Source organism: Boleophthalmus pectinirostris, unplaced genomic scaffold (genome assembly GCF_026225935.1).
Source record: "Boleophthalmus pectinirostris isolate CB_2022bp ecotype Guang Dong unplaced genomic scaffold, ASM2622593v1 HiC_scaffold_1, whole genome shotgun sequence".
Classification (NCBI taxonomy): Eukaryota; Metazoa; Chordata; class Actinopteri; order Gobiiformes; family Gobiidae; genus Boleophthalmus; species Boleophthalmus pectinirostris.
Window position 1 is genome coordinate 40,182,232 of NW_026570970.1, and position 11,558 is coordinate 40,193,789.

At 40.6% G+C, this 11,558-nt stretch overlaps 1 pseudogene; it reads right to left on the reverse strand.

Moving 5' to 3' along the window:
- Positions 1 to 1,483: 1,483 nt before the first annotated feature.
- LOC129409013 (5S ribosomal RNA) lies at positions 1,484 to 1,601 on the reverse strand (annotated as a pseudogene).
- Between the last annotated feature and the right edge of the window lie 9,957 nt (positions 1,602 to 11,558).

The following is an 11,558-nucleotide window of genomic DNA, read 5'->3' on the forward strand; positions in this document are numbered from 1 at the left end:
TTTTTAATAAAAGACAATAGAATTTAACATTTTACATAAAAAACAAACAAAAAAACTAAAGCAAACATAAAACAACAAAACTCCCCATTCCTTACCCCAGCACACACACACACACACCACGCACGCACACACCACGCACAGACACACGCACGCGCACCACACGCACACACACACGCACGCGCACACCACGCACACACACACGCACACCCACACACCACACACACGCACACGCACGCGCACACCACGCACACACACACACACACACCACGCACACCCACACACCACACACACGCACGCGCACCACGCACGCACACACACACACACATACACACGCGCGCGCACACCACGCACACACACACACACACACCACGCACACACACACACATGCACACACCACGCACACACACACACATGCACACACCACACACACACACCACACACACATCCACACACGCACACCGCACGCACACACACACACACACAAAGGTGATAAACGTTATGAGGAGCCTGTCAGGGAGTGACTGGTGTGCAGGGATGTTCACTTTCCAACCGGATCTATAGAGCCAAAGTCAAACCTGTTCTTCACTACAGGTCTGTAGTTTTTGGGTCCACTTCTCAATCTGTGTTAAAGACTGGATGGTGTTCAGTCAAAAGCACTTCTGTAATGCCTTTAGGTCAACCTCCATCCCAGCTTTACAGGTTGAAATGGGTGAATGTCCTCTGAGGCTTAGACAGGACAAGTTATTAATGGGCTAGGGTGGCAAGATAACATAGCAATTTAGCATCTAGGTCTCTATTCAATCACTGAGAGTTTGAAAAGAGCCTGGAGAAAGCCTATTTTTTGCTCACAGTGCAAATGTGGAAGTGCAAATTTGGGGCTGCAGAAAAATGTGATGGTGGGTCTGGTGTGACCTCCTCCTGCCTTTGTGGAACCTACCTGAGCCACTTGTGTCTGCTTTAAGACATTTTTGAGCTATCAGAGTAAAGCTGTTCATATTTTTACTGACGGGTCTAAGGTGGTTTTGGAATGTCTGTCACTGAGCCGTTGGTTAAGCAAAGTGTCAAATGATCTTTCAGCTATATTGTGGATGTTGCGGTGGATTTGAGAACTTCTCCTGTATATTATCTATTGTGTTCTGATTCTGCTGCTGCATTGTCTGCTTATCAACATAGGACATCTAAGACCCATCCTGATTTAATCTTTGTGATTCTGTGCTGTCTTAATCAAACTGATAATATGGGGTCAAGTGTTTTGTTTGATTGATTGCATTTATATAGCGCCTTTCAAGATACCCAAAGCACTTTACCATTCAATCACTCCACACTCAGTGGTGGTAAACTACTACTGTAGCCATAGCTGCCCTGGGGCAGACTGACAGAAGTGACACCACCATCACTCATGCTCACACCACTTTCATACTAGGCAAAGTGGGTGAAGTGTCTTGCCTAAGGACACAATGACAGTTTTTTTGTCCCTGGCGCCTCACTGTGGCACCTGGAATTCCTAGTGGTCTCCCATCCAAGTACTACCCAGGTCCAGCCTGCTTAGCTTCTGAGATCTGACGGGATCAGGCTTTTTACAAGCCGGTATGGCCACATGTTTGTCTGGATCCTGGAACATGCTGGGATTTTGGGGAATGAAGAATCTGATGTCCTGGCTAAAACTCACTTCAGAAAGAGTGTATAAATCTGGTTCAGTCATTGGCAAAGCAGGAATGCTATAGTGTCTGTAAACAGCATCATACTAATATATGGCATGAAGAATGGGAGGGGAAATGTCAGAGAAGGCACTATTTCTCCTGTCAGCTGTCGGTTCAAAACAATAGGAATTGTGGGTCCAGCTGCTGAAGAGATTTAGAATTTTCTCCACCTGTCATTTTCTATTTCTCGTTTGTGATTTTCTCCACCATTTACTGACTTCTTTAAGGTTCGGTCCACTCAAACAGTGAGATACAGCAACAACCCTGCCTTATGTAACAGATAACCCTATGTCCTGTCAATTATCATATCATTTTTGCACTATTTTCCTTATGACCTTGTGTATATAACTGTCATACACTGTATTTATTAGGGTGGTCCATCAAAACATGGTAAAAAATAAAGTTTCAGATAACCTCGATTAGAACCTGCATTAGGTTTTAGCATCCAAAAGATCATTTAGGGAGGGAGGGAGATGTCAAGCTGCATGAGGTTTCCTGGAAATTGACTCATTTTGCATTTTCAGCAATGTTACTTTGAAAAAGTTATTAGTTATAATTACTAGTTACTCCTCCCAAAAAGTTACTCTGAGTTACTCCACTATGAAAATAACTAATTAGCATGGAAAAGTAACTCTTGTGTTACTTTCTTTTTTTTAAGGGTGCACTCACACTAGGACTTTAGAACTGTCCCGTGCTCAAACATGATTGCCGAGAGTTCTATGGCCACACTCACACCTGCACAACCGAACTGGGCCATGACCTGATGGTGTCATAACACAGCAAATTAGTGATTTTGTCTCCACCAGCACAAAGCGTTTTTTCAAAGCTCTTGATCTTCCAAAAACATTTTGAACAGTTTCCTGCAGCAGACTGGGCTGATGATGCAGACTTACAGAAGCTGCTAAAACTGTGCATTCCAGGAAAGTGTCCATGATGTTGCTGAAAGGAGGTGAAGCTTATTCAAGATTTGAACTGCAGAACAAAGAATGAAGATCAGAAACAGGATCTACTGTAGTCAAAGACACATGAGCATCTTTAGTGACAAAGCCAACAAAGCCACAGTGGAGCTGGACTTTATGTCACTTTTTTATGGACTTTCTAAGCAATATTTATGGACTTTCATTTTTATGCAAGTTTCAGTTTGTGTTTGCAGAATAAAATGACAAATTATTTGAATAGGCCTTATTACTTTGGTTCTGTTACAGTTTAGGTCCTACAGGGCAATTGTCAAGTGTCTTCAGCTCCTCTAAATATGAATTAATTTGCATAAAATTTAGACTCAAATATTTTGGTCAGATATGGAACCAAATGCAGGGTTCTAATCTAGAGAATCTATAAAAAATAAAAATTGACTGGTATTGATATCGGTATGTTTCTGTTTTTTATACTTTTCTTGTACATATACATTTATTTTGCCTGACAATGCCATTAGGATGTAATATACAAGGAACTGGAGGGACGGCACTGTCAGGCAAACATTTATTATGTCCTATTTGACACCAGTCTCTTGCTATTTTTATTGCTACTAATTTAGAATTTATTTTTATAATTTTTATATTTTTCACTCTTTGTTTTTGGAATATAATGTGACGTGTTCAAGTAATTTTCCTTGTGGATCAGTTGGTGTGACAACACATTGGCTGTTCTTGTCATAAACAGGTATCAGGTTCTTATATTTTGAGTGTGTATGTAAATATATTTTATGTGCTTCACGTGTTTTTTTTTTTATTTTTATTTATTTTTTTATTAATAAGTAACAGATACACAGATATACACAAGACACAAGTTGGGCAATAACAAAAAACTGATAACCTCTAATGCCATTGACAGAGTGAAGTAGAGAATAATAAAAAATAAATATAATAATTTGACCTCGACTGGGGATGTAGTCGGACGGTGGAAAGAATACTTTGAGGATCTCCTCAATCCCACCGTCACGTCTTCCGAGGAGGAAGCAGAGACTGGGGACCCAGAGGCGGACTCGTCCATCACCCTGGCTGAAGTCACTGAGGTGGTTGGAAAGCTCCTTGGTGGCAAGGCTCCGGGGGTGGATGAGATCCGTCCTAAGTATCTTAAGTCTCTGGATGTTGTGGGGCTGTCTTGGCTGACACGCCTCTTCAACATTGCGTGGTGGTCGGGGACAGTACCTCTGCACTGGCAAACCGGGCTGGTGGTCCCTCTGTATAAGAAGGGGGACCGGAGGGTGTGTTCCAATTACAGGGGAATCACACTCCTCAGCCTTCCCGGTAAGGTCTATTCCAGGGTACTGGAGAGAAGAATCAGCCCGATAGTCGAACCTCGGATTCAGGAGGAGCAGTGTGGTTTTCGTCCTGGCCGTGGAACACTGGACCAGCTCTACACTCTCCATAGGGTGCTCGAGGGTTCATGGGAGTTTGCCCAACCAGGCCACATGTGCTTTGTGGACTTGGAGAAGGCATTCGACCGTGTCCCTCGTGGTGTCCTGTGGGGGGTGCTCTGGGAGTATGGGGTTCGGGGCCCTTTGCTAAGGGCTGTCCAGTCCCTGTATGACCGGAGCAGGAGCTGTGTTCGCATTGCCGGCAGTAAGTCAGACCTGTTCCCGGTGCATGTTGGACTCCGCCAGGGCTGCCCTTTGTCACCGGTTCTGTTCATTGTGTTTTATGGACAGAATTTCTAGGTGCAGTCAGGGGCCGGAGGGGGTCCGGTTTGGGGACCACAGGATCTCATCTCTGCTGTTTGCAGATGATGTTGTCCTGTTGGCTTCATCGAACCAGGACCTGCAATGTGCACTGGGGCGGTTTGCAGCCAAGTGTGAAGCGGCTGGGATGAAGATCAGCTCCTCCAAATCCGAGGCCATGGTTCTCGACCGGAAAAAGGTGGCTTGCCCTCTCCGGGTGGGTGGAGAGGCCCTGCCCCAAGTGGAGGAGTTCAAGTATCTCGGGGTCTTGTTCACGAGTGAGGGGAGGATGGAGCGTGATATTGACAGGCGGATCAGTGCAGCTTCAGCAGTGATGCGGTCGCTGTATCGGACCGTTGTGGTGAAGAGGGAGCTGAGCCGAAAGGCAAAGCTCTCGATTTACCGGTCAGTCTTCGTTCCTACTCTCACCTATGGTCATGAGCTCTGGGTAATGACCGAAAGGACAAGATCGCGGATACAAGCAGCCGAAATGAGTTTCCTCCGCAGGGTGGCTGGGCGCTCCCTTAGAGATAGGGTGAGGAGCTCAGTCACACGGGAGGAGCTCGGAGTAGAGCCGCTGCTCCTTCACGTTGAGAGGAGCCAGTTGAGGTGGCTCGGGCATCTTTTTCGGATGCCTCCTGGGCGCCTCCCTCGGGAGGTGTTCTGGGCATGTCCCACCGGGAGGAGGCCCCGGGGAAGACCCAGGACACGCTGGAGGGACTATGTTTCTCGGCTGGCCTGGGAACGCCTTGGGGTTCCCCCAGAAGAGCTGGAGGAAGTGTGCGTGGAAAGGGAGGTCTGGGAGTCCCTGCTTAGACTGCTGCCTCCGCGACCCGGCCCCGGATAAGCGGAAGAAAATGGAATGGAATGGAATAAATATAATAATAATACTAAATAGGCACATAGAATACATTTCGTATTGCACGGTTTATCTAAGTTCATATGTAATTAAGTAAACATATAATGAAGACATAAAGATATGATCATTCTCCAACTGGGGAAATAGTTCATTGTCCATAAAATGGTTAAAGTTCTTGTTCATAAGAGGTTAAAATTCCTTGTCCAAAAGGGGGCTGGGGTTGTGTCGTCATCAGTCCATTATATTATACAGGAGAGACAGGCACTCATTAGTTTGACTTATAATTTTTAAAGATTATAAATGATTCATCAAATCATTTTTAAAACAAGGCACAGAAGGTTTACAATTTTTCCATTTACATTTGTGTAGATGATATTTACCCATAAGTATGGTTATATTCAAAGCTTGGGACATAATATTAGAAGAATTGTCTATATAAATTAGAGTTTGGACATAACTAAATGGTAAGTTAGAATGGTCAAATTGCATCCACTAAAAAATATCCAGCCAAAACCTTTGGGTCACTGAGCAACTGAAAAAGAGATCTCTGTAGTTTCAGGGTAATGTGTGCAAAATACACATGGCTCCACTTCAAAGTTGAATCTTTTCCTCAATGTTTCAGCAAAAGGATATATGTTGTTTAAAATTTTGAACTGCATCTCTTTTATTTTGGGCTGGATCGGCCATTTCAAGAATTTATAATGTTTGTTTTCCACTTTAATTCAATGATCAACTATTTTAATCTTAGATGGAGTTGCAAAATCTGAAAACAATTTGCCTTTTATTTCCTTTCCAATCACCCTATTAGTACATTTCTTATTATTAACAGATATTTCATTAATTTTTAACTCTGGTAGTTGAATCAGAACATTAGAGTACATCGTAATTCTTTGTATCATATTTTTGAGAGGTAAAGGAACAGCTTTACATAATTTCAGGAGCATTCTGGGGAGCAGACAATATTATATTTTGTGCTAAATGTTTCATACTGCATAAAATTGCCAAATTGTCCATTAGATCTGCTACAAAGAAAACATTTTTAACAAACCATTCTTTTATAAAAAACACTCTTTCTATTTATTGTGATGGTCCTATTATTCCACAAGGTGGAGCTGTGTGGAGTAAAATTGTGAGTAAATATCATCTTCCAGTATGATAAAACCTGTTTGTGGAGGTTTGAGAGTTTCACTGGTAATGTAGAGATTTCAAAATCACATTTCATTAAAAAGTCTATCCCTCCCACTTTAGAGAACAAGCTTTTAGGTATCTGGAACCACATTGAGTCAGGCTGAGAAAGAAATGCTTTTAACCATTTTAGTTTAAGGGTACCAAGAAAGCTTTCAAATTCTAATGCTTTTAACCCACCTTCGTTGTAGTCTTTCATTAGATAATGTGTTTTGTTTTTCCAAACAAAATTGAATAATATACTATTGATTCTTGACCATTTGAGGGGAGAGAGAGAGACTGACACGGATAAATAATTTTAGAAATCCTTCTGTATATTTTGGATTCTAGGTTGCATTGTTCCATTCTGTTTTGGTCCTTTGTTAAGGTTAGACCTAGGTATTTAATTTCAGTTTTTACTGGAATAGACTCAAGACTGATCTCAGTACATTCAAAAAGTGGGCATAATTCACATTTTCTCAGATTCAGGCAGTGTTGGGAGTAACGCATTATAAAAGTAATGTATTACAGTAATGCGTTGATTTTTGCTGTAACGCAGTAATGTAAGACATTACAGGGGAAAAAATTGTAATATTTTACTCGGTACAAATGTGAGTAACGCGCGTTACAATGCTTTTTTAACCTGGATTGAAGTGGTGGGTTTTTCTTCATAGAAATTCGCTAAAATCACCATGAAATCAGCAGCGGTGAAACGCCAGAGACGCGGCCGGATAGACCTTCAGTTAACCGCGGGCGAAAGGACCAACCCGCTGTTTAGACCTGGTTTAGACCTGAGTCACTTCTGGTTTAGACCTGGTTTACAGTCGTCCCTCGCTCTAACGCGGTTCACTTTTCGCGGTCTCGCTGTTTCGCTGTTTGTTTGTTTTTTGTTTGTTTGTTTGTTTTTTGTTTTGTTTTGTGCAATTTTGCTTTCCTTTTGTTTTTAGTGTATGAACACGTATTGCGTTCCTCCCGCTGCGTCCTGATCGGCTGAGGGACTCCTGTCTACTGTACAGTACAGTACAGAATGTGTTCAGCTGCCAAATTTAAATAAATGTTCAATCTGTAGCAGTGTGATTCTGAAGTGCTGTATGTCTGCAAGTTTTCTCTCCGACAAAATCCACAACGTCGACGAAACGTTCTGCACTGACAAAGGCTCCTGCGCTCACACCCAAAAGACAGAGGACGATGCAAACCATCACACAAAAAGTTGGACATCTGGACACGTTGAAGAAAGGTAGAAGTTATGCGATGTAGCAGAATCTTGCACCGGGTCTTGTACCCGCAAATAGTTGCTGAAATTAGGACCGCGAGCCCGAGCAGCAGGGTCCATAAAGCGCGATCGGGCGACAGCCGCTCTTACTTCCATGAGGTGCGGAGCAAAGCCGGTCCTTTCTCCTGCGGTCACCTTCGAGCCCATCCTGACAGGGAGTCCTGTTTTAGTCCAAGTTCAGTTCTGGTTTAGTCCTCCTCTTCAGTCCTGGAATCAGTCTGAGGTTAGTCCTGTTATAGTCCTGGTTTAGTCCTGGTTCAGCTCTGGTTTAGTCCTGGTTTAGACCTTGTTTAGTCCTGGTTCAGTCCATATACAGCTCAAAAGTTCAGCTTTGTCGCAGTTATTTTGGTGAGAGTAACTTAAAGTAATGCAATAGTAATGTAATGCCTTACATTTTAAATGCAGTAATATTGTAATGTAACGAATTACTTTGAAATGACAGTAATAAGTAATAAATAACACATTACAGTTTTAAAGTAACTTGCCCAACAGTGGATTCAGGGTTAAACCAGATGCCTTAGAAAACAATTAAATTACCTCAAAAGTTTTGTTTAATACAGATTTGTTTTTTAAGCAGATTGCAGTATCATCTGCAAATTGTCTTATTTTGTATTCATATTCAAATAAGGTAATTCCTTTAATTTGAGGATGGTTTAGAATTAGATAAGATAACATTTGATTAACAAATTATAAACAGCTGAGGAGAGATAGCATATCCTTTCCGTATTCCACGGGTTATCTTGATTTGAGGTGTTGTACCCAGGTTGAGGGAAATATAGCTATTTATATTGGAGTAGAACATTTCAATGATTTTGCAAAAGTGTTCTCCAAAGCCAATTTTTTTGAGAGTTGCAAATATAAATATGTGCTGCACAGTATTGAATGCTTTGAAGAAATCAAGGAATAGGATAAAGCTTTCTGATTGGATATGGAACTGATAGTTTAACATGTCAGCAGTAGGCCTAATATGGTTATGGATAAATCTGCCTTTGATGAAAGCAGATTGATATTCTCCAATTAGTTTGTTGATAATTTGTTTAAGTCATTTAGCAAAAATTAAAGCCAATATTTTATAGTCTGTACATGACAATGTGATTGGCCTCCAATTACCTAATATTAGTGTATTTTTATCAGGTTTGGGTATTAAAGTAATTAAACCTGTTTTCATAGTAGGAGATAGTTGTCCCTACTGAATGCAATCTAAAAAGGTTTCATGTAATAACTGTTTTATGTCATCCCCAAAATTTTGAAAAATTCAACAGTCAAACCATCTATACCTGGAGATTTTCCATTTTTCATTTGTTTCACTGCAGAATCCATTTCTGTTAGTGTTATTTCCTCCTCAAGGCTGCTTCTATCATTGTCGCTCAGCACTATAATATTATTTTTGATTTCTTCAAACATAGCATCACAATCATTTTGTTTAAAATCTGTTTTGTATAAGTTTTCATAGAATGTGCATATTTCTTTTGAAAATGTATCTTCATTTTCAATTTCGGTGCCGTTTACTTCAAGTTTATTAATCTTTTTCCTGGATTGTCTATGCTTTTCGAGACCAAAAAAAATCAGATGAACTCTTCTCTCCTTGTTCGATCCATGCAGCTCTGAATCTCACATAAGCCCCATGTGCTGTCAATGCATAGATTTCATCTAACTGAGTTTGTAAAGACTAGTTTCATTTAATTTTCATTAGATGGGGTTTCTTGTGTTAACAGGTTAATTTGATCAATTATTTCTTTCAGCTTTTGCTTCCTAGCTGCATTCATTTTTTTCCCTGTGTCAATAGCTATTAGTTTGGCATTCAATTTGAACCATTCCCATTCTGATATATTTGTTGAATTCATGTTTGCTGTTTCTTTTAAAGATGTTTTAATTTGATCATTAAATTCTGTTTTTAAGAAGATTATTGAATTTCCAAGTATTGACAGATAATTGTTGAGGTTTAGACAACACCAAGGTTAGGTTTACCAGACTATGTAAATGGGGATGCTAAAATATCACAAGCAGAAACGTTAGACGTCAGAAACAGAGACTGCTTGAAACTAGCCAGTAGTCTAATCTTGAACATTGACCATTTCCTGCTGCGTTAAACCATGTGTACTGAGTCTTACCAGGATGTTTTAGTCTCCAGTAAGTCAATCAGTTCTAGTTCTGTAAATAAGTTATTTATTGAGTCATCATAAATGGGCTGAGCTTATCTATGAGGCGTTTGGTCAAGCCAAGAGTCGGGTGCTATATTAAAGTGGCCTCCCATAATCACATTATCTGAGTCGTAGGTTATTTTCCACTCTTTAACAGAGTTGCAAAGTGAGGAATATAAATTTCTATTTGCACAGTTGTTGTTATAGCCATATACACAAACTCTTTTATTGCATATCTCTGCTGCTACCATTAACCAGTGACCTTCTGTGTCTTTTTTGTGGTTAATTACAGTGCCCAAAAATCTATTAAACAAAATCATAACTCCTGCTGAGTGTGAGGTTCCATGTGCAAAATATACTGAATCACCCCATTGATTTTCCCAGAACTTTTCATCGTTTGAGACAGAATGAGTTTCTTGCAAAAAAGGCAATTTACTTTAGTATCTTTATCAAACAAAAACAGTGCCTTACGTTTAACACTATTTTGTAGCCCCCTAACATTAGAGATAACAAGGATATAGACATAAAACAAATAAGTAGAATGAAATGAACAAAAATGTAAAAATAATAACAATAATAAATGTATTTGTAAAAAGGTGTTAGTGTTTTCTTTTGTGTGCTTAGTGCAGGATAATGCGGTGGTGTCCAAGTAACCTATCATACCCATGAACAAAACGACTTAGTAATTAATATAAAGCCTGGGTTTTCAATAAAAGGTATAAAGTTAACTTTATAGATATTAACTTGCAAAATGCCAAATGAAAAACAAAGCTTTAGGAACATTTAACAGTAGAACTAGCAGTGAACCTGCTAATGCCTTTGAAATAGCGTAACATGAACCTTAGTAACCTTACTTAACCTAAACACGCTGTTTAGTTAAGGATCACCCGCCGCGCCGCGTGGCTGTGAGCAGAGCTGGGCCTTTAGCCGCATTCTCCTCCTAGCTCATTTTTTAACACAATTCCTACACTATAGCCGTGTCCCAATTTGAGGGCTGCAGCCTCCGAAGGCTGCGAAGGCTGGGTCCTTCATCGGCCGCGAAGGCTGCAGCCCTAGAACTGCAAGACTGTTTCCGAAATGGGACAGGTGAATCTCACGGAGCGGCTCCGCTCACCCAGCAACTGAGACACGCTGCTGCTGCTAATGCTAATGCTCCACACAGATTACGCACAGGTGATCAAACTGGTGGATTTTGTGACCAAGTTATTCTTGTTATGTATGAACCTAAATGTGTTACGATCAGTCAATCAATCTGTCAACATGTGTCTGCGTAGCTCTGTCTGTTATGTAAAAGTGTTTGCATAGTGACATAAAGGGAGCAACATAACAATTCTAATAATATGCTTCCAAATCTTATGGTTAAAAATGAAAATTTATGTTTAACTTTTGCAAAACAAAACAACTATATTTGTGGGATACATCTAAAATAGACTAAATGACCTTGAAGTAAAAAAAAAAAAAAACAGTGCAGTGATGAGATGTGCATTATTAAATATTATTTTTATTATTAAGGATTTTTTATATTGACCAGGGATTAGGGTGACCAAAGGTCCGTTTTTCTCCAGACATGTCCGTTTTTCACGTACTGTCCTGGCCGTCCGGGTTTTTTTTTTTTTATATATAAAGCGATGGAAATGTCTGGGTATTCATTATCTTTCACAGGGCCATTAAATTAAGCGGCTCTTGTAGGTCTCTGTGCATTCAGAAGGACCGAGCAGACGCAAACAGTCGGTCAGTCTGCAACATGCTGAAGCGTAAATGCACA